This window comes from Petaurus breviceps, unplaced genomic scaffold, assembly GCF_028583685.1.
Source record: "Petaurus breviceps papuanus isolate PSGF00001 unplaced genomic scaffold, PetGlider_PUasm1.0 224, whole genome shotgun sequence".
Taxonomy (NCBI): domain Eukaryota; kingdom Metazoa; phylum Chordata; class Mammalia; order Diprotodontia; family Petauridae; genus Petaurus; species Petaurus breviceps.
Window position 1 is genome coordinate 2,893,491 of NW_027185887.1, and position 22,456 is coordinate 2,915,946.

General features: G+C 37.5%; 1 long non-coding RNA gene and 1 pseudogene across 1 annotated transcript; both read right to left on the reverse strand.

Annotated features, from left to right (window-relative positions):
• Window positions 1-583: 583 nt before the first annotated feature.
• Window positions 584-19,472, reverse strand: LOC138166449 (uncharacterized). The gene is made up of 2 exons (XR_011169599.1): window positions 19,102-19,472; window positions 584-1,004 (listed from the first exon to the last, which is right to left on the reverse strand). It is a non-coding gene; the product is annotated as an uncharacterized lncRNA (long non-coding RNA).
• LOC138166448 (large ribosomal subunit protein eL22 pseudogene) lies at window positions 11,196-11,712 on the reverse strand (annotated as a pseudogene).
• Window positions 19,473-22,456: the final 2,984 nt, after the last annotated feature.

The window sequence follows — 22,456 nt, forward strand, 5'->3', positions numbered from 1 at the left end:
TTTTCTCCCATACCCGTTTCGACTTTTCCAATGGATCTCTATGCCTCAGTGCCTGTATATCTTATTTCTTAATTACATGTAAGAAATAAGATATACAGGCACTGAGGCATAGAGATCCATTGGAAAAGTCGAAACGGGTATGGGAGAAAATATGGGAGAGAGCAGATTGGAGGTGGGGATATCCTGTGGGACTGCTGTTTGGGGGGGATGGGTGGGGGAAAACGGGGAGAAAATTTGTAACTCAAAATCTGGCGGTAATGAATGATGTAAATCAGAAGTTAATAAAGCATTAAAAAAAAAAGGAAGTACCCAGAACCTGATTTGAAGGATGCACATTCAGAAACTAGTCCCAATGTAGAAACTATATGATAAAGAGATAGATTTTTCATGTTATACATAGTCAGAATTGGGATGCATTAAAAAAGGACAAAAGTAAAAATGAACCTGGTCTTCATTCTTGCTTGGGTGTTGTAAAGTCAATCACAAGCAGCTCTCCTGAGGACTGCTGCTGCGAGAACTTTAAGAATCTAATTGCATAGTATAGTGAATTCTCTTTTTATCCAATAATAAACTAATCAAAACATTCACAACAATATAACATAATTTATTACTAAGGTGGCCATATAATCTTAAACAAAACATAACATTCAGTAAGTCACAATCTCTTCAATCAATATAAAGTAACCATCTAAAGTTTGTTTTCATCTTGATTGGGGGTTGGCTTCCAATCATCCTGCAGGGGTAATCATCCTTAAGCCAATGTTCCTTAATGGGTAGTGGAAAGTACAAAGGTCATCCACCCCTAGATCACAGTAAGTTAAATCTCATCAGTCAGCACTGCATACCCAAGTAAAGGTCCTTTCATCTTAACTGGAGGCTGACTTCCAAACTCCATGGCTCCTCTTCCACACTCTCAGCTGTTGCCTGGATTCACAGGTAGGCAGTTCTCCAATCACAGCTCACACAGGGACTGCTCTACTCCAAGCTCTCCAAAGTTTCTGTTCCTAGGAAACAAAGTTTAACAGAGTCACAACAATATTTACACACATCAAGCTTAACAGAGTTATAACAATATTCACACATATTGTGGACACTTTCATCTCAATTTACTTTCTGTCTGAGAAATTAAAAAAAGTCAACAGACAGAGTACTTCTGTCTGACAAAGTAACACAATTCGACAGAACAACAGAGTGCCAACATCACAAATATCTTCTCTCTCAGTTCTGTTTGGTCCCAGCTTATGCTCAAGCTTTTATATGTTCTGCTCCTTACTGTTCCACTCTTTAGGCAAATCCCTCCCACCTTGGGCTCCAGGTGATGACTTTAGGCCTATTAAGGATGGGGAAGGTCTCCAAACTCCCTTAAGCCTATTAAGGGTAACACAATGTATGCAGTTTCCAACAAAGACTTGACACAATCAAAGGCAAGGCTCAAAGGCACTTGAATAGCTGAAACTAGGAGAAAAATACTACCTTGCTTGTCATTACAGGTTTATTCCAATGAAGAAACAAGACTTGCTGAGAGCCCTTAGTGAGGAGAAAGGTCTCAGTCCTTTGTCTCCTCACTAGAGCTAAACACAGTGAATGAATGGCCCTGCTCTTGCTTTTGTCTCAGTTATATCTATTCCTCGATATTTCAGGTGAAGTTTTGGAGACAACCACATTAGGACCCTCAAAAGGTCAGAATAGTGAGACACCAGAGATCTGAGATCTGAAGTCCATGAGGAGATTGACAGAAGACAAAGAGTGAGGGCCAAAGTTCCAAGAGAACTACTCAGCCTCGTCCAGCAGAAGCATCTATCCCCATCCATCCATGATGCTGCATTTTGAAGTGAATTTGGTAGAGATAAATACTAAATATTAATAAATATAGAAACTACTCTGAGTTTAAACTCAATATCTCCAAGAATCAAAGTGGTATAAGAGAGATTTTACCTCTTGGGAAGTGGGAAGGGGGAAGAGGTTGTACCAGTACCACTGTTATCTCTATATCTTCTTAAATTAAGTTATTTTAGTTGTTTAAATGAAACTGAGAAGCTAATAACTGGTGGATAATTATGAGAAGAATATACCAGAATTGGGGCTCAAGAAAGACACTCCTGGCTCCTCAGGCATACCCTAGAACCACGTGGGGAAGATGTTGCCAGGTTTGATGTAGGAGAATGAGTCCAAAATCTCTCTATATTTGTATCCTCAGCAGCTAGCACAGTGCCTTGGAGTACTTAAGAAATTTTTGTTGAATTGAATTGTGTCATTATGTTGCCAAAAAAAAAACTAAATATAGGAAAGGAATATCATCTGTCATAATCTCAGCTAGACATATCTCAGCAGAGATCTTCAGCATGTACTAAACAGGGGAAAGCAATGTACTAGGAGACAAAAGACCAACATCTAACCTCTAGCTCTACAATTTACTACCTGTGGTAACACGGGCAGATCATTTCACTTTTCTAGGTTTTAGTTTCCTCATCTATAAAACAATAAAGTCCCTGAGATATGACAGTCTCAAATCCCATCATTCTATTGATCTGTTTCTAAGAAAACAAAACAAACTCAGAGGCTAGGGGTGGGGGAAGGTGAGGAAGCAAAGAAAGGCCAAATTATTTTTTTGGTCCAGTCAACCAGTACCACTCATTTTTTATAGAGATAGTTAAAGGAGTTACCTTCTTGGTCATTTAAATCATCAACCCCACCTATCAGTAAATATCAGCATGGAGGTATCCTTACCAGATCCTGAAGATACTGTAGGACCGAGATTCCCCATTCTAACAAGAAATTTCTCTTTTCCTTTCCCCCTTTTTTGAATAATGGAAGAGAAATAATGAGACAACCTCATAGCATTTTAGTCCACATTTCTGTTTCCTCAGCATAAAAAGTTCTCAAAGAAATGTAAAACACCAGTGAAGATTTCAGAGATGAATCTGAGAATGTGACTGTGCATTCAAGGCATACTGACATATTCATAGACTTCTGGGGAGGGAGGGTGGGAAGAGCCCAAAAGAAGAGGGGGAAAGCTCAGTGCTTAAAACACAATACACACAACCTCATTCTGCTGCAGGTGGGTCTCAAGGTATTCATTTTTCCCATTGAATAAACTAGATGCCACACAAGGCCCCTAGGTTCAGCAAGTACAATAAATCTATCCATTTCTTTAGGGGAACTGATTTCTTGAGAAGCAAAAAGTATGTGATGTAAATGATGCAAAGGCTAATGCTGCTGAATTTCAAAACTGGGTTGAGAAGTTTGACAAGGTGAATTAGATTATGCTATATAGAGCATTTCTAAGTAACTGATACGTACATTATATGAAAGAGAAAGCCCAGTTAACTCAACTGTAACTTTTTTTTACTCTATTGTGTAACTTAGCCATCAATTCATTCCCAAATGCACCAATTTTGAAAGGATATTTCCTAGTTTATTAGTTAAATAAAAAGGCAACTTTTATAGTTTGATATTTTTGAGAGTCAAGCATTTTGAGATATTTTAAAGCATTTAGACAAATATATCTTTGCAACTTCAAATTTTTTTGTAAGTTTCTAGTAGAGAGTTCAGAAATCCAGTAACTCGTGTTAAAGTATTAATGCATTAACTTTAACAATAATTCCATTGTTGACAGGTTTCCCTGACTTTAGAGGTAGTTGGTGGCACAATGGATATAGAAGGCTGGGTCTGGAGTCAGGAAGATCAGAGTTCAAATCTAACCTCAGATACTTACTAGGTAAGTGACCCTGGGCAAGTCACTTTTCTTCTGTTGACCTCACCTTCCTCTTCCATGAAATGGGGATAATAATAGCATATATATTGCAAAGTTGCTGTGAGGATCAAATGAAATATTTATAAAGTGCTTGGCACAGTATTTTGCACATAGTAAGTGCTATATAAATGCTTATCCCCTTCTCCATTTTATTTTATTTTGTTTTTTTCTTAAAAGCAATTGGGGTTAAGTAACTTGCTCAAGGTTACACAGCCAGTTATTTCTGCGTGTGGTGCTAAGTGTCAGAGCCCTGATTTGATCCCAGGTCATCCCGACTCTGGGGCCGGTGCTCTTACTTGCTGTGCTACCTGGCCACCTCTCTCTTCTCCATTTTAAAGAAATGATAGCAACAATAATAATAGCTATCTTGTATATCATATTTTAAGATTTTCAAAGCACTTTACACATGTTATCTCATTCAATCTTTACAATAATCTTGTGAGATAGATGCTATTATTATCCGTTTTACAGAAGAGGAAAGTAAGACTGGGCAGAAAGGTTCAAATGACTTGCCCAAGGTCACATTACTTGTGTCTGATATATGATTGAATTCAGGTTTTCCAAATCTATGTCTAGTGCTCTATCCAATGTACCATCCTCTGACTCTAGGCAAAGTACAGGAAAAGAGAAAAAACACTGTCTCTTGAGTCAGAAGACCTGTGTTCAGAACCTGTCCCTGTCACTTATTACCTTGGTCACCATGGGCAAATCACTTTTCCTCTCATGTCTGAGTTTCTTCATCTATAAAGAGAAGAGGTTGAGCAAGATGACCTCCAAGGCCCTTCTAACTCAAAATTTATGATACTATGATTCCTCTTTCCCCTATACTATTCTTCTTCCCTTCTGCCATACTGCTCATAAAAAGCCACTGCAAGAAAACTAAGAGTCCTTCAAAAAGGAATATTTTTAGTTTACCAAATGGAATGAAATTTACTTCCAGCCTTTTTTGTAATGATCTTCATTTATCCTGAATGGAACTAAACCATACCCCTAGTAATTACTGCTGCGCCTGCACTGATCCAGCGCTGATTACAGTGCAAGGTCTTAAATCTCAGTAATCTTTTGGAAATGTTATTAAATATTAGATTTTCATGTGATTTGTTTTCTTATCACTTGACTTGTAACTTGACTGGCATTCACTGCCAAGAGATCTTGAACATAAGCCTGCTGCTTTCATCTCAATTTGTTACACTAAAAATGCAAAATTAAAGAAAAATGAGGAAAGTTTAATATTACCAGAGAATGTGATTGATAGCATCATGTCATATTGGGGAGTTTTAATATTATAAACTGAGTTTTATGTTCCTCTCCTTTAATAGTGACATATTTAACATGTTAAGACTGCATGGAATAATTTTATGGGGTAAAATGGGTATTATTAGAAGATTAGGCTGTAGTACTTTGTCAAATCCTTGTATATTAAATACAAAGAACTACAATAAAATAATACAAAGATTCTGACTTCAGCCAAGTGAATCAATCCTTGATTCTCACATTGTATTTAGGGAATACGGAAATCTCCATGAAATACAAAAAGTCAGGAAATTTGTAGTACATTTCTCAGTGACATGTAGGTATCAGGAGTCAGAGAAGAAAACAAATATAAGGCTAGAATTTTATTTATTCTTCACAATAAGTAAATATCTGGTATTTCTAAAGTGTGCCAAATCTTTTCAGGCAAAAAAGAAAAACTACCCAAAGGATCTCAGTGGCCCCTTATTTGTATTACATTGTCAGGGAAATGTGATTCAGATTGAAGGAGTTCTTTCTGCCAGCAGCTCCTGGTAAGCTGAACATATAGAGAAGAGAGCATACATGAAACTTCAATGAAAAATTTCAATCAGATATCAAAATTGTAGCAACAACTGCTAAGGTCACAGTCAGAGATGGAGTAAGGCTTTATTTTTATTCAATAACCCCACACCACTTAGAGGCAAAAGAAAAGAGGAGCAATGAATGGTAAGTCTCCAAAAGGTAAACAGATTGGAATAAAAGTGAATCAACAATCAGTCTTTCAAGACACACCTGCTCATAGAGAGTATTCTCAGCAGCAGCACCATTCCATTACAAAGAATAACCACACATAGCCAACTCATCAATATTAAGGCTAAGATCTCTGGATGAGATACCAGTGCCATTTCTGTGTGACCTTGGGAAAATCATCTAACTATCCTGGATCTCAGTTTCCTCATTTATAGAATGAGGGAATTTGACTAGATGGCCTCTGGGATCCTTTTCACCCCTAGAATTATGATCCTTTGGTGGGAGGATATTCTGACCACATCATTTTTCTGCTTGATATTGCCTCAGTGATACCCTATTATCTTTAGAATAAACTATACCCTGTGTCTGTGTTTTAAAGCCCTTGTAACAACAACAACACTGGCATACCCTGGATGGCTGCTAACACAGGTTCTTAGATCTGTTTTACTAGGAAAGATAGCTGTTCAAGGGGTCAACAATCTTTTTAAATTACATTCATTAGTTCAGGGGAAAAAAATCAATACCCTGAACTTCAGACAAAATCCAAACAAAGAAACTAGAGAAAATACAAGCAGAGAAATAAAGACCAACAGACAGGTCTTCTAATTGTCTGAGAAATTAGCACAGATCAACAGACAGATCCAACTGTCTGACCAAAGCAATACATATATAGTTACCAGAGAGAGAAGCACCAGCATCTGGGTTTTTCAAAGCTGGGGGGAGTGGGGTGAAGTTCCTTAATGGCTACCCAGAATCTCATCTGGTCAAATCACAAGAACACTCTTCCAATGAGTGAGCCCCAAAGCAAAATACTAACCTCAGAGTATATATACCCTTTTTAGAGCCAGAGGGCATCACAACCCTCCTGACTCAGGACCTAATTAGAAATTAACAAAAGTGGTGAAAGCCTTCCTACAAGCAAGCCTCCCCTAAGCAAGCTTCTCTTAATGGGCTCCACATAAGACCTATTAATGGGCAATTATTACCTACATTTTTATTTTTAATTATTTATTATTTAAATATTATTAATATTTTTATTAATAATTAAATTAAAATGTAAATTACACTGTAAATTAAAATATTATTTAATAATTTTCATTATTACCTACAACTATTACCAATACAGCCCTTTACAATCAGGATTTTTCCAGGTTGCTTACAGATTGCTCTACGTCACACTCTAGATTTTAGCCAGGTTGGACTATTTGCTGTTCTCTGTAAAACATAGGGGCTGCTAGGTAGCATAATGGATAGAGTGTCCAGCCTGGTATCAGAAAGACTTGATTTCAAATCCATTCTTAGAAACTTACTAGCTGTGAGAGCCTGGACAAGTCACTTAACCTTATTTGCCTTGGTCCTCATCTATAAAATGGGCTGGAGAAGGAAATGACAAACTACTCCAGTCAAGAAAACCACCAAAACAGATTACAAAGAGTTAGAAACAGCTGAAAAATGACTAAAAACCAACTAAGTACACCAGTTCCAACTCCTGCCTCTCTACCACTGCATGGGCAATTCTCTCATGCCTGTAATCTTTCCCTGTTACTTTCACCTCTTGGACTTCCTGTATTCATTCAAGACTCAGATTAAATGCTAGGTCCTAAGCAAGGCCTTTCCTGACCTGCCCCACCCTTACCAGTTTTATGTTACACCCTTTAAAAATTATTGTGAATAAATGTTCTATAAGTATTTTGTTTACTTACCTGTACAGATGTCAAGTCTCCCAGATAAAAGAGATGTTCCTGGAGGTGAGAGACTACTTTCATTTTTTGTCTTTATATCTCCAATGCCCAGCATGGTGTCTGGCAAACAGTAGGCATTTTAAAAATACTTGTTGAATTGAATTCAATTAGACTATCAAAGCACTGATATTTGAGGAATTCACACTTGACAGGCTTGCAAAATATCCTTAGGCTAAGGGACTTGGATTCACTTCAGAAGGTCCAATTACTTTGAGTCTAACAGCCCACTATGCAACAGCAAGCAATTCTACCATCAGGGGAAGGAGATGTTTAAAACATATTTAACATAGTACTGTTGGCCAGCTTGTGCTGTACTAACCCCATCTCCTTAAGGGTACTGGCAGAGGTGTGTATAGAGCATGGACACACTCCAAGGTCATTACAGAAGAGAAAGAGGAAGAGCAGGTGAGAATGCTCCCAAGTATATTGTAGCCCACGCTCTATGAGCACCTATAATTAGCTGACAGAGGTACTGTTAAATATTATAGCAGTCTGGATTTAGAATCAAGAAGACATAAATTCAAATCCTGACTGTGACAGTCACGAGATGTGTGACCATGAGAAAGTCATTTATTCCTATAAGCCTGCAGCAACTCTCTGAAACTAGGCCCTTGACACACTGGATTCAATACTCTGTATGGGACTACTGATGATGGATTAGTCAGGCAGGCAGGCAAGTAGCAATTATTAAGCACTTACTATGTGGCAAGCACTGTGCTAAGTTCCCCTGATGCAAAGAAAGGAAAAAAACAAAAACAGATCTTGTTTTCAAGAAGCTCACAGTCTAGTGGGGGAGGCAACATAAAAACAGCTGTGTACAAACAGGAAAGACAGGATAAATTGAGGGTGGCCTCATAATATTAAGAAGGACTGGAAAAGGCTTCTTGCAGAAGATGGGATTTTAGCTGACACTTGAAGAAATCCTGGGAAGCCAGGGGAGAGAGAGACATAGAGACAGAGACAGACAGACAGAGACAGAGACAGAGAGACAGAGACAGAGAGACAAAGAAAGGCAGAGACAGACTGAGACAGAGAGAGTGTGTGTTAGTTCATTTCAGGCGTGTTGAACAGTTAGGGAAAATGTTCAGTTGGGAGATGGAGTGTCATGTTCAAAGAACAGTAAGGCCAGTGTCACCAGAAGTCAGAGTATGTGATGGGGGTGTATAAGGAAGTCTTTGACAGACAAGGAGAGGATCTTATATTTTGAGTCTGAAGGTAAAAGGAGCCTCTGGAGTTTACTGAGTTGGGGAGGGGGGGAGGGAACGGTGATAATAAAGGAAAATTAACTTGACAGCTAATCAGAGAATGACCTGAAAAGAAACTAACCAGCAGGTTATTGCAATAGTAGAATCATGAGGCGAAGTGACGAGCCTGAATCAAGGTGATTTCACTGCCAGAAGAGAGAGGTGGGGACATACAAGAGATATTACACAGGTAGAAAAAACAGGATTTGACCATTGGTTGGATGTGAAGGTTGAGAGTAAGGAGTCAAAGATGAATGACATCTTGGACTGGTGCCATCATTTTTTCATTCCTGAGTACACAGTTTGTATAGTTTGGGGAAAGTGACAGAGAGAGAAAAGAAAGTGTTTCTCTTGTCATATGATTTTTCCAAATTGAATTCTTTGAGGTCTGTGATGTACTCTCCAAATGTGTTCCTTATTTTGGAATCTTGGCTCCCTGTTCACCATTGTCTTTCCCTTGTAATTTAAAGGTTCTTCTTGGTAGAGAAAATAAAATCAAAATCTACATCTTACCTCAGGGACTTTCTCAAGCTGGTGATGTCTCCACCTCTAAACCCTCCTCTGATTGATGGGCTCATCTCTGGATTTTTTTTGACATTTGAGGAAGTCTACTTGTCTATTCATTCCCAATGCTATTATGACTCCCCACTACTGCTTGACTTGCAAAGAAAAACTTCTCCCACCAGGCTATTCAGTTCTCTTTTACATGCTGTCTTCTCCTATTAGAATATAAGTTCCCTGAAATCAAGACTTGTCTTCTTTATGTACCTGGCACAGTACTTAATAAATGCTTTTTCTATCTAATTCTACCCTAGCATCCTTCTCACTCTACTACACTAATTATAGAAAAACTGTCTAGCCAAGATTTTGGAAAGGACAGAAAGATTACTCTGAAGAGAAAAAGAAGTTAGTTATGTAGGGTTTTTTTCTCTATATTTTTCATTTTAGGAAGGCCTGCTATTGGTCTTATAGATAAAACAAAGGTAGGCTGTTTTTCTGAGACATATAAAAATTCTTTAGGGTTTGAACTAAAAGAGCATGGCAGAGCCCACTTTCCTCAAAACTATGAGAGAACACTAACCAAGGACTTCAGCTGAAGCAAAGAAGCTATGCAGCCACATGCTCACACTTGTCAATGGTGTGTGGAAACTACAATTCATGCATTGCCCATGAATTTATATACCCCATTTTCTCAAACCATTAAGAAGCAAACAAAGAGATCATAGACCAAAAAGTAAGTTGGAATGGCCCTTGGTGGGCATCGAGTCCAACAAACCCATTTTACAGATGAGGAAATTGAGACCCAGAGAGGTAAAATAATTAGTTGAAAGTGGGACAGGTGTTGAGTATCAGAGGGAGAATTCAAACCCAGGTCCTACAAACTCCAAATCCAGTAGTGTTTCTACCATACTGAACTATCTCCCTAACTATGAAAATTTAACTTTGATTCCAAACTGACTGAAAAACAATTTTACTTTGGCCATCAATACTTTAATGCACTATAATTTAATGATCTCTATCGATGAAGATCCCATCCATTTGTAACTCAGTAGGTGGCCTCAAGAGTTGCTGAGGTCAAAAAATGTATCAACCTCTGACCAGTGTGGTGATAAGTTGGTGCAGTAGATAGAGCACTAGGCTTGCAATCAAGAAGACTCATCTTCCTGAGTTCAACTCAACCTCAGACACCCACTAGCTGTGTGACCCTGGGCAAGTCACCTAACCTTGGTTGCCTCAATTTCCTCATCTGTAAAATGAACTGAAGAAGGAAATAGCAAACTACTCTAGTATCTTTACCATGAAAACTCAAAAATGAGGTCAACAAAGAGTCAGGCACAACTGAAACAACTCAGCAACAATAAACAAAGTTCTGGTTATGAACCCCTAAGAACTCTACTAGGATAGTCCCAGTTCCTAGACTACATTACTCAATTCTCCTTTCCCCTGCTTTGTTTCTCTTCTCAATTCTTCCACCCCTCAGGAGGAAAAGCTTTGTATATTAAATAATAATCATAAGCCCATAAATCTAGAGGGGACCACAGAGGCAATCTAATCCAAACCCTTCATTTTATTGTTGTTGTTTATCCTTTGTTCTAGACAAGGATCAGCAACATCAGGAGGGTGATTTGGTTTTCAAGTGAATTGAATTTAAGTGAGGCAAAGCTGTGTAAAATCATCAGCCTCATTTTCTCTTCTAGGGTAATTAGAGTCCAGTAGCAAAACAAAATTCAAGATGACTGGTGATGGCTCAGAAAGCAATGGACAATCCCTTCATTTTACAGGTGAGGAAACCAAAGCCAAGAGAGATTAAGTGACTTGCCAGAGTTCAGAGAGACAAATGATAGAGTTGGGGTTTGAATCCAGATCCTCTAACACCAGAGTCAGTGTTCTCTTTCCCATGTATCATGCTGGCTCCCTTTAATAACTAAGGTTATGGGGTTTTTTTTTGGGGGGGGGGACCGAGTTGTTGGGTTTTGGTTTTGTTTTTTTTTTTTGGCTCAAGTTTTATTCAAGATCATATACAAAACGTTTCCAGACCCAAGAGGGTTTAATCCTCCTCCTCTTCCTCCTCTTCATCCTGGTTGATCTGGAAGTACCTTAATTCGTAACTCTCCTTGCTATTGGCCACCACCTGAAGCCAATCGCGAAGATTGTTCTTCTTTAAGTATTTCTTTGTCAGGTACTTCAAATACCTTTTAGAAAACAGTACCTCGACGTCACAGTGATCTTGCTCTTACTTCTCTCAGTGGTCACAACTCTGCCCCCGAAGTTGCCAGCCTTTTTGTTCACTTTGATTCGTTCTCGTAAAAACTGTTCGAAATTAGTAATCCCATCTACCACAGGATGGGTACAATCCAGGGTAAATTTGAGGACTTGCTTCTTTCTTTTGCCGCCCTTCATCACAGATTTCTTCATGGGCACCATGGCGATCGAGGAGCCAGAAAGGGCTGTTTGTTTTTAACACGCTATAATACCCATGGTCTTTTCAATGGGTGTAGTTACATGCTGCTGTGGAAGCATGCTGCAAATGATCCTTAGGCATCCAATATAATGTGATGTTATTTAGAACATAATCACACAGATCTTACAGTCTATTCAGTCTTGATTTTTTTTTTGCCTGTAGGAGAGTTCAACCTTGTCCTAGCTGTGTACCACCATCATCATGCCGCCCCACAACATGGAATGCAGAGAGATGTGTTCATGTTTGGCTCTTTATTCTGATTATAATTCATAATAAAGAAATGCAGCCCAAGGTCAGTTTATGTGGGAAAAAATCTATATTAGCAGAAGTACACACTGATTCTCCTTTCAAGTACAAATGATTGAATTTTGAATGGGATTTAAAGTTCCAAAAAATTAAGCGCCCTGACTGAAAAGGTATTGTAGAGCAAAATGTTGCCCCATTCCCCACCCCCCAAAAAATGTTGCTGATGCTGTTGTCATTCAGTCATTTCAATCATATCTGACTCTTCATGAATCCCTTTGGGGTTTTTTTTTGGTAAAGATATTGGAGTGGTCTTCCATTTACTTCTCCAGCTCATTTTTCTAGCAACCAGGGTTAAGTGACTTGTCCACAGTTATCCAGTTAGTAAGTAACTGAAGCCAAATTTGAACTCAGGTCTTCCAGAGTCCAGGTCTGGAGTTCTAACCACTGTGCTATCTTGTTGCCTTACTTAGATGCTACATGAAAATAATAATAGCTAGTTTTTATATAATGCTTTGGGGTTTGTAAAACACTCGACAAATATCATTTCATTTTACCCTCATAAAAACCCTGGAAGGTAGCTGCTCATTTTACAGATGAGGAAACTGAGCAGAGGTTAAGTGCTGACTCAGGATCACTAAGGCAGATTTTGAACTCAGATCTTCCTGACTCCATATTCAATGTTCTAGTCACTGTGCTACCTAAGAAGGTAGTGATTACTGTTTCAGTTTTGTTTTCTCTACCAAGAAGGAGCTTCAGATGTACACGAGTAAAAGAAATCATTATGTTCTCCACTGTCAAGAAATGAGTTTAATGAAAAGCAGAGATTTGGGTCAAAGAAAAAGGAGCAGAATGGTAGCATAGTGGTGTAATGGTAATGGCAATATGAAGATCTTCCCTTCCCCTTGTATTGGCAAGCAAACAAGTACTTAGCGCCTTATTTCAAGTTGAGCTTTCCGCTTGACTATATTCCACCTTTGTTAAAAAACAGAACTTGTGAATCCCACAGTGGAAGGAACTTGCTGATACAACAGGAAGGGATGGGACAGGGAAGAGCTAATGACCAGGATAAAAAGTTGAACACAAGCCAAGAGCGAGCCAGAACTGCTAGAAACAAGCAGTGTGAAGGCTGAGGAGCTACCATGAGTGAGAGTGGCATTCTTGCTTGAGGGAGTCTGTTTTATTTTGAAAGCCTGACTGAGAGAAGGTTTGGGAAGACTTGGGAATGTGGATGTTCACTGCATTGGTTATGTGTACCAACTTCGTGGTTACTGTAATGAATTTGACTTTCTGGTTTGGGGACTCAATTTTCTGGTATTTGAATAAATGCTTTGGTTCTGTCCTCCATGTGGCAAGCCTGTCACATTTCATGATTCACAACTACACCAGCATATTCATACACTGTGAATATCTCATTGGTGTTACAAGTGGATAGAGCATTGGGTTTGGAGTCAGGAAGATGTGAGTTCAAATTCAGCCTCAGATACTTACAGCTGGATGACCCTGGGCAAGTCACTTAACCCTGTTTGCCTCAGTTTCCTCATCTTTAAAATGAGTTAGTGAAGGAAATGGCAAACCACTCCAATATCTCTTCCAAGAAAACCCAAAATAAGGTCACGAAGAGTCAGACACGACTGAATAACATTCTTTGTTTGGCCAATCAACTCCAAATTCATTTATCTGTATTATTATGCTATTATATACACTACGTAAGTGTGTGTTTTATATATATACAACACTATATGTAATACTATATACAATAATATAATATCATACTGTTATCTAGGATATAGCTTTCCATCTCATCCGTAAGAAAATATGAAAGGCTTTGTCAAATGCTTTGCTAAAATCTGGGTAAATTACATCCCCAGCAGCCTCTTAATCTTATGTTTAAGGCCTCTCTGACTCACAAAAAACTACAGAAGCCTGATGAGTTCCACACTCTTTAGCTAAGGAGCTCTTAATCTTTTTACGTGTCATAGGTCCCTCTAGCAATCTAGTGAAGACTATGGACTCTTCATACTAATGTTTTCAGATGCATAAAATAAAAATTGGATCACAAATAGAACCAATTCTATTGTACAGTTATCAATTTGTTTTAGAAAGACAAGTTTGTGGACCCTAGTTTAAGAACCTTTACTTTAGCCTTTTGAAAAATGTACAGGAGGGAAGAAAAGAATTTATTCAAGAATTTAGTGAAGGTTGATTTGAGGTTATAAGCTTTATACTTCTGATATTTTGTTACACTTTTTCATTTTTAATTTTATTGATGTATTTTTTATCATCACCTTGATTTCCCAATATATTCCTCCCACTTCTTCCTCAATAAATGAAAAAGAAAGAATAAGAGAACAGTTCAGCAAAACTAAATAACATATTAACTAAATCTGACAATATATTCATTTCCATACCCATAGTTCCTCACTTTTATAATGAAGAAAGTAAGTTACATTTCCCATCTTTTACTGTGAAGATAAGTTGGTTGTTACAGTCATGCAGAAATGTTTCCATTTTTTATTCTTTTCATTTTCATTATTGTATAATTTCATTTACTTAATTTTATGGGTTGAATAAATATCATGCAGAGGGCAATGGCCATGCCTATAGTGTATGTCAGCAAGGTGCAACATATGACCTGTGAGGATGTTTGAAGAACAGAAGTGAAATGGGCTATCAAGGAAATGTAGGAGAGAAAGAAAAGGTAGACTGGTGATGTCAGGGTGACAGCCAGAATGCTCTACTGGCATCTTCTCATTATGAGAAGAACAAAAGGAAAAACTTTGGATGGACACTTACATGATGAGCTTAGCAGGGGACATAGTCGTGAGGTATGTGGTAGCAGCAGAAATGGATGTGTTCTTTGATGGAACTCTCAAATCAATGTACAATGTACAATCAATAAGTATTAAGTCATTGTGTACATTTTTTCCCATGGTTCTGGTTACAATGCTATGTATCAGCTAATATACATCATCCTATGCTGTTCGTAATTCTTCATGTTCACAATTTCTTGCAGCATGATAATATTATATTACACAAATGCCTAGAAGTAGGATCTCTGAGTCAAAGGATATGAATATTTTTAGTCACTTTTTAAAAATAATTCCAAATTGCTTCCCAGAATGGTTGGATCAGTTCACATTTCTAGCAATAGTGTATTAGAGCACCTGTCTTCTCCCCATCCCCTGCAATATGGATTATTCCTATCTTCCATCATCTTTGCCAATTTGCTGAATAGAAGGTAAATTCTCAAAGTTATTTTGATTTACATTCTTCTTATGATTTGTGATTTGGAACAATCTTTCACATGGATCTTAATAGTTTACAATTTTTTTTGAGAATTGTACTTTGTTTACTAATCCTTTGGGAAATGAGTCTCAATCAGATCTATGTGTTAATTCTTCATTTATCTTGGACATAAGAGTCCTATCAGAGATTTTTAATTTTTTTTCCAATTAAGTTGTATAGTGTTTTTGTCCTAAAAATATTTTAATGAATATCTATTAAACAACAGAAATATTCTGAGTGCTTTGGCCACAAATGTAAAAGTCAACCAAGAAACCTGTACACACTGTGCTCTAAATCAAAATGGATTCGTTCCATCGTGAATGCAAAATAGGAGAATCACATAATGAAAACATTTAAATACATTTGTGATATTTTATATATTTAGAGAACTCAAGCTTATGCTGTAGGCAGGATTACCACACTGAAAGTCAGAGATAAAGATGAGCAAAGAGAGCAGAGAAGGAAAAGCCAGCTTTTAACATGGTGAGAAAAAAAAATTCAGAAAGCATTCTGTGATTTGGCAGCACTGTTATTAGTTATTATTTATAAAGCAATGTAAGATAATAAAATATTTTTGCAAAACACAGACGATGTCACGTTCTCTGTTTATGGTTAACAATGCTAAGGAGAAGGAACGAGTCACCTAACTATCCTGACAAAGTCAGATATTCCTGGGTTGTTTTTCAAGTAAAGGAAGTAAATCATATTATTACTGTAATTATTGCTCTGTGCTCATAGCAGATTATGGTTACAAAGCTTTATAATATAAGTTGTGTATTGGTTCTTTCTTTATTACATCTACATTATGAAATTGGTTAGTTTAACTAAGAAGGGTAATTATGGAATGAAATTATGAAAGGGAACATTTATTAAGCTCCTACTATGTCCCAGGCTCTGTGTTAAGTGCTGGAGATACAAAGAGAAAAGCAAGTTAGTCCCTAATATGGAGGAGCTATATTCTAATCAGTATCAACAATATATGTAGGAATGTTCAGCTCTGGGGCAGATGGAAATTCCAGGGGCCCTTTGGCTCTAGCAGGGTGGATCACAAGGCCCAGGATTCGTTAGGGTGCAATGTCAAATGACAATACTCCTAGACAACAGGGACTATTTTTTTTGTCTTTCTTTGAATTCCTTTCATTGGTTAGCACAGTGACTAGTACACAGTAGGCACTGAATAAATATTTATTGACTGATATAGGAAGTAGCAACAGGAGGGACAGTAAAGCAATAGTAGACCTTAAGGTATAAATGCCAAGGCAGATTGAACAGCCAGTGGTCCAACATCTGACTAGAAGAAGTGTAGCTAGAAGAGTCTGAGCAGTCTAAGCAGCCATATCCCAACCAATAACTATTGAGAAAAATGTGCCTGAGGGTCAGAATGGATCAAAGCTCTTATCTTTTGCTGTTGCCTTCTGCCTCCCTTGTGAAAGGGGGTGGGGGTGGGGCAGTAGTGGAGTGGGCAGCAGGGAATGAAATATTAATCTAGAAGACAATACTTTTTATTTACCTTTTCCATTTCCTCTGTTCAGAAATATCAATTACTATGCAAAGCAGTTTTTTAAATAACAAATCATTCAAAATATTAGCAATTAAATAATTTTGGTCCAAGTGCTGGACTAGGGAGAGAGTAATATGGGAGAGAAGAACTATAGAGCAACATTTCAAAGGTTTGCTACATGGCTATCATGCAGGCAATCATATTGGGGTGAATGTCCTGACTAATGAAATAGAACTGAAGAAATGGAAATCACTCTGTCTAGTGAGGCTGGAAATACTGTCTGGGTTCTTCAATCCCACTGACTTTTTGGTAAAATGGCACCTGAGCTCCAATTACACCTCAGCTCTTGGGCTTCCTGTTCCAAAAAGAGAAATTCATTTATGTACATTGAATCTTGTCCCTATCAAACCCTAATATGTACATATATACATACATTCATACATATATGTGTGTATATGTATATATAAGAATATTTTATCAAATCCCTTCTATTGACTTTCAAATTGTAAAAAATTATGAAGAAACTATTTTAAAAATCATAGTATGACCACCACCACCACCCTGGCTAATTGCAGGGACTATTTTATATTATGACATGTACATGGCATAATACAGTGGTAGCACTTGGGCTTGTCAAAACAAATAAACCTCTTTCACCCTCCATTCCTTTAAAAGAATGAAATCTACTGCACAAAGGAACTAAACAAATTACTAGGTAGCTGCAAATGTCTACCACACTATCAACATTCAGTACCTGAAGAGAACAGTGGAAACTTTCAGGGACTGAAAGCAGGCCTGGCTGAGAGAGCTAATAGAGCACAAATGAAAGCTTCTATTCCGGATGGAAGGGTAAGTCAGATCGTGAGCAGGACAATATGCTCATTTATGATTTCAGATAGTAATGGTTTGTGCAGTACAATCTTAAATGAAATTTACAGTTTTGATTACAAAATGGCCCTGTGCAGGAACTTGGAAGAAATACGTAACCCATGAGTGTCTGCTGTGACTAAGGAGAGAAAAAGGGAGATAATTCACATGCTACTGGGGCAGATTCTTCATGGTCACTGAAACACAGTGATTCTGTTAACAAACCAAACTGATGCTTTTTTTTCTTTCTCTCTTAAAAAAATGAGATAAGATAGTTTGTGGTCTAAAGCAAATAAATGGTAACTGGCTTGTTCAGTAGTAACATAACCTAAAAAAACATGCTTTCCAAATAAGAAAGAAGACTAGAGTTAGAAAAGATGGCTGTCCCTAGCCTAGACCCAAAGCTACTACAAATAATATGTGGGAAAGAAAATGAGTTATGAAAATAGAGTTCATATTACTTTAAGAGAGTAATCTTGTATAATTTTCTTTCTTTAAAAAAGAAGAGGCAAGGAAAGAATCTTCCATGAGAAAAAAAAAGTTATTTCTTCCATTACCATAGAAAGGATTTGTGACATTACATAAAAAACACCACTTCTGGAGTTGAAGGAACCAGGTTCAAATTCCAGTTTTACTAGTTACTGTCTGTGGGATCCAGGGCAAGTCACTGAGTCTAAGTTTTCTCACCAGTAAAAAATAAAGAAGTTACACAAGATGGCCTCAAAAGTCCCTTCTACCTTGAAATATATGAGCCTCATAGATAAAACTTTCTCTACAAGTTTATCATGAGCATTCTCTGTTTCAAAATATATAAGCACACCTAACTATATAAGAACTCTGACTGATTAGTGGTAGTTGGTTCTTTATTGCATAACCCAAATTCTTAGAATTTAATAGTTTATTGTTAGCTGGTTATTTAGCACATTGATTTTCTCCTGCCCCAATCCACCCACACACACATACACAATCCAATTAATTTAAAAGGATAATGTTCCTAAATCTAAAATGAGGTTAAGCCACATGGACAACAATAATTCTTTAGTCAGGAGAACATTCACTCCTATGATGTGTTTTAAAAATAACATGGATGTGAGAAAGGAAAATGGCCACACACAGATATATAATTAGACCTGCCTTTGACAGGATTAGCTCATTGTTTTGCTAAGGAATGCCCAATGCTTTGTTACAAAATTCTTGGTAATTGGAAAGGGCTCAGAAATAGCTGCTCCTTTTCAAAGTGAAAATGGTATGCCTGAGCTGGGTAAGAAAAATTAAATAATGAAACAATCTGGCCTGGTCCAATGAAAGCAGCTCCATTTTGGAGACCTCAAGAATAGTTTAAGGATCCTCTCATCACTTTTGTACTTTATCAATATTAAAGTTATTTCAATGACATTCCTCCATGCGAAAGGTATTTCTTTCAATAACTTCTTTTCTTAGAATGAAACCAAGTTAATTAAAAGCAGGCTAGGTGTAATGTTACTTTTTGCAAACCAGATTTCTAGACAGTTTCTTACCTTTTTGTCCCTGCTCCTTTTGTAAGCTTTGTTTGGCTTAGTTTCCAAGACAGACCTGCAAAAGTGTCAAAAAAAAAAAAAAGGAAAAGGTATAGAAAAAATGCAGTGACTGGCACATAGTAGGCACTTAATAGAATTGGATTTAAATTAATAGATGCAGCGATAATATTCCTGTTCATACAACAAGGGAAATGGTCCCTGGGAGTAAGTAAAATATCCTCTGTAACTATGTTAACTCTTTCAGAACCCTGAAATGCCATGAAAGGCAATGAAATAGTCATTTACATAATTACAACCACATGTCATATCTGTTCTTTTTACCAAGAAGCACAGAATTTTAGAGCTGGAAGGGGCTTTGGAGATCATCTAATACAATCCCATCTGTTTTACAGAAAAGGAAACTGAGACCTAGAGGTTGTGTTGGTTTTGGTTTTAGTTTTTTATTCATACACCTCCTTAGTTGTTAATCTGAACTAAAACTCGGGTCTCAAAAGTAATAATCCAAAGCTCTTTTCACTTGATTTTCCTAAAGGGCAAGTCAGACCATATTATTCCCCTACTCATTAAATTCCAGTGGTTTCATATTACCTCTAAGACCAAATATAAAGTCCTTTATTTAGCTTTTCAAGTGCTTTACAACCTGGCCCCAACCTATTTTTCCTCTCTGGTTATATATTACTCTCCTTACCACACTCCACGATCCAGTCAAATGGGGCTTCTCTGTTTCTCACACATCACTCTAACACCAGGGCAACACCACACCTCCACTTCATAGCATCCTCTATTTCTTCCCAACATCACTCAAGCACCACCTTCTACATTAGCTCTCTCTAATCCCCTTAAATTATCTCCTATTTAAGCTACTTTGTATTCATTCTCTTTACATTGATTGTACAGATGCTTACATGTATATTTGTCTTCCCTATGAAAAAGTAAGTTCCTTACAGTAGGAATTTTCTCATTCATTGCCTTTATACTATAGTGCCTGCTATGTACTAAGTGCCTACCATGAAAGAAGTATTTAATAAATCCTTGTTGATTCATTTGATTTGCTCTGCCCATCATCCATGACTGGAATGCATACTCTTTTCACATTTGGATGAGAGTCCCTTACTTCCTTTAAAACTCCACTCAAGCACAACCTTTTACACAATGCTTTTCCTGATCCGCCCAACTGCTTAGTTCTCCTCCCTCTCTAAATCCCTTGTATTTAAACTCCCTTGTACTTATTTTGTTGTATTTAACTGTATGTACTTATATAATTACATGTGATCTTCCCCAATAGAAAAGAAATTCTTTAAGCATAGGACAATTTGGTCTTTGTATCTCTGGTGTCTATCTCAAAGCCTGGCATCTATTCAGTGTTTAATAACACTGTTAATTGATTGTTGATTGATACATTACCTATATTCTAAGAGCAACCCTGTGAAGTAAAGAATTAAGAACTGATTTTGAAAAGTTAATGCAGCTTCTTACAGCATCTAATTCCAAAGAAACTCCCAGGTAAGATCAGGTACACCAAGGGCTTAACAAAAAAAAAAAAAGATGAGGTGGGGCACTAGGGGGATTTTCATACTCACAGAAATCATTTATATTGTAAAAGCCCAAGGAAGCTGTGGAAATCCAAAAATGATATTCCCTTTTATAAATCCAAAGAATAGAAGAACTCTAACAATGAAGTCTTGCCTATTGGAATTTTCTTTCTTCAGGTGCTTTAAATTTCAGGTGATCTTTCTCATACTTGTTATCCAGAACACAAATTCTCCTCATCATTCAGTTGCTTTTATTATGTTATTATTGCATGCCTATCTTTCCTGTCACCCAAGTTCAAAAACCTCAGAGTCATCCTCAACTCTGCCCTCTCAATCTCAAAATTCCACTCAAAGGCTACCTGCCAGATGAATCCTTCCTCACCCAACTGTCCTCCCCTGAAAATCACTTGCTATTTCCTTTGAATGTATTTTGTATTTACATGTGTATACTCTATTTTCCCCAGTTGAATATCAACTACTTGTGGGTGAAGAGTGCTTGATTTTTTTATTTGTGTCTCCAAATATCTAGCACAATTCCTGGCATATTATAAACACTTAATAGATGTGTGTTGATTGATTGTTTGATTGATGTGGCTAAACTTGAGAAAGTTGTCTCCACAAGTGCTTCCACTTCCTTCCCTCTCACTCTCTTCTTAACATTCTCAGGATGGATTCTAACTTCATCATCCAACCAAAACTACTCTCTCCAAAGTCACTGGCGATCTCTTAATTACCAGATCAAATAGTCTCTTATCAATGCTTATCATTCTTGACCTCTCTGCCTCTGCAGACTCTGACACTGTCGGTCACCCTCTTCTCCTTGATATTATTTTTTCTCTAGGTTTTCATGACACTGCCATCTCCTGGTTTTCCTCCTATCTGACTGCTCCTACCCTGTCTCCTTTGCTGTATCTTCATTTGTCTTGCCTGCTAACCCCTGTCTCTGTCTCTCCTATTTCACTTGGTGATCAGCACCCATGGATTCAATTATCATCTCTATGTGGCTGGCTCTACTTGTCCAGCCCTCCCCAACCTCCACTGGCATCTCAAGCTGTCTTTTAAACATTTCAAACCAGTTGTCCCATAAACAATCTAGCCCAGCTGTCAGAATGATCTTCCTAAAATGCAGGTGTGACCATATCAACCTCATAGTCAATAAATTCCTGTTACTCCCTATTACCTATAAAATCAAATATAAAATCCCAAGGTTTTTAAGGTCTTTTATAAGCTAGCCCCTTCCTACCTTTCTGATCTTCCTGTATCTTAATCCCTTCCACACGGTCTGTGATCTAGTGACACTGGCCTCCTTTCTGTACCTCACACAAGACATTCCATCTCCCAAACTTTGAGCATTTTTTCTGGTTGTACCCCAAGGCTGGAATGCTCCCCCTCCTCTTCCCTTTCTCCTGCCTTCCTTCCAGTCTCAGCTGAAGTCATATCTTCTGCAAGAATACTTTTCCAGTCCTCCTTAATCTTAGTGCCTTCTCTCTCAGACTATAATCAGTTTTTTCTGTATATGCCTTGTGTGTTCAGTTTTTTAGATGTTGTTTGCCGCATTAGATTGTGAGTTCTTGAAAGAAGAGACTTTTTTAAACCTATTTTTGCCTTTCTTTGCATCCCCAGTGCTTAGCATGCTGCCTGGAATGTAGTAGGAATTTAATAAATACTAGATGACTAACTGAAGTGATAAGTCCTGTAATATAATAAAATATTTTTTTCCTTTATTGATAACAGCACAAGAGAAAAAATACTGAAATGGGCATTGCATTACCAAAATGTAAGCCATTGCAGTTTACTGAATAGAGGAAGAAATGATTGGACCT